The sequence below is a fragment of the Pinus tabuliformis genome, chromosome 7, assembly GCF_031772625.1.
Source record: "Pinus tabuliformis cultivar Carrire ecotype Pingquan chromosome 7, CPIR1, whole genome shotgun sequence".
Classification (NCBI taxonomy): Eukaryota; Viridiplantae; Streptophyta; class Pinopsida; order Pinales; family Pinaceae; genus Pinus; species Pinus tabuliformis.
This window is the reverse complement of record NC_142293.1, coordinates 556725278-556727079: the sequence shown is the minus strand read 5'-3', so window position 1 is coordinate 556727079 and position 1802 is coordinate 556725278.

Here is a 1802-nt window from a genome sequence, read left to right as displayed (position 1 = left end):
CACTAATTGGAGTGGTCGGAGATCGAGAGATCGAAGCGCAGCAGAACAAAGGGGAATAACAGACCATGCAACATTACGATTTGCAATGGATGCATGGACCCAAAATATTATAGATGCAGGTTGATGATATTTGAGATCTGGATTAATATTTTTTGCAATGTATTTTCGTGTATATTGCATATTGTTTAAGTTGTCTCTATTTTGGGGATTTTGTTATGGAGAAAGGCTAGACGGTGGGGACTGCTGCGCCCGCCATTCCTTTCATCTCCAAATCGTTTCTATTTTAAACATCATTGCTCCCCACCATAAGGAAATGATGAAACATAACATGTCATGAAAACACGAATTAGAACACAGAAGAGAAGGTGAAGAGACGAACATAAGGGTCCAGCACAGAGGAAGGTGTTTTTGGGAACCAAAGAGGTTTTCATAACCGTCCAAGGTGTCTGGAGGCGTTATTCTTGTGGACTCGAGGAGTTCGAGCCATTTGAGGGATAAATTCCATTGTTGTGTAGAGACTCGGGGGGGAGCTCACGCATTGTAATAATCTGAGCCAGTGGGAGGAGAACAGAGAGAAGCCACCAGAGGTTGGAGGTAGTTATTCTCCTTATGAAGAGCCTAGAGCCAAGAGCTAAGAGCCGAGATCCAAGAGCCAAGAGCTAAGAGCAGAGAGCCGAGAGCCGAGAGCCGCGAGCCAAGAGCTGAGAGCCAAGAGCTGAGAGCCAAGAGCCGAGAGCCAAGAGCTGAGAGTCAAGAGCCAAGAGCCGAGAGCCGAGAACCAGAGAGCCAAACAGCCAGGGATAAAGATGGCATTATAGGCCCATTGGTTCAATTATAAACCTATGGAGTTGAGTGTGGAACTTGTAAAAGAATTTAAGCCATAATCCCAAAGAGCCTAGTGCAGTTGACTAGAGCTCACAGAGACATAGCCCAAGAGGTTTGGGTGAACTCATAATTAAACTTGTTGTCTTATGTGTTTTTTTATGTGCTGCATTTTTTACTGTTATGTGTGTGTAAATATTAGTAAAGAAAATGAACTTAAGGCATTTGTTCAGTTAAAGGCAAACAAAAAGCATACACCTATTTCAAGTTATTTATTTCGCAAATTATCCATCATAAGCATAGATCTTGGAGATTGTTTAAGCTTTGGAGTGGGAGAGGTACTTTTTGATTGACAAGAATCCTTTAGGTCCCCATTTTAGATCACCTCCTTAACAACGTATGGTCCCAGCCAATGCATTCTGAACTTTCCCTGGAACTTATCAAACTTACTGTCATATAGCAGCACTAAATCATTTACCTTGAATGTGCACAACTTAATATGGCGATCATGCCAGGCCTTCTCATGCTGCTTTTTGCACCTATTGATGAAAGCCGACCAGGAACCATTCCTCCTCAAGTTAGTCCAACTGTGCGAGCCTTTCTTCCAGGGTTTCGTGGTCCATCATACCTGTGAGCGCTACTATGTGCAGACTAGGTACAATATACTCCATTGGCATGACAACTTCCACGCCATAAACTAACCGGAAGGGTGTTTGTCCCGTCAGTTTCTTGCACATTTTCTTATAAGCCCATAGTACTGTAGGTACGCGTAGGTCCCAATTGCTTCATTGCATATTGCATACTTTGGTAGCACAGTCTCTAGTATTTTGTTGAATGCTTCTACTATCTCATTGGCTTGTGGGTGATAGGGTGTGCTTTTCTGTGATACACTTGGAACTCTTTTGTGAGCGCCCTGATGGTTTCGTTAAGGAAATGTGTACCGTGATCACTCATTAATATTTTCAGATAGCCAAATTAGA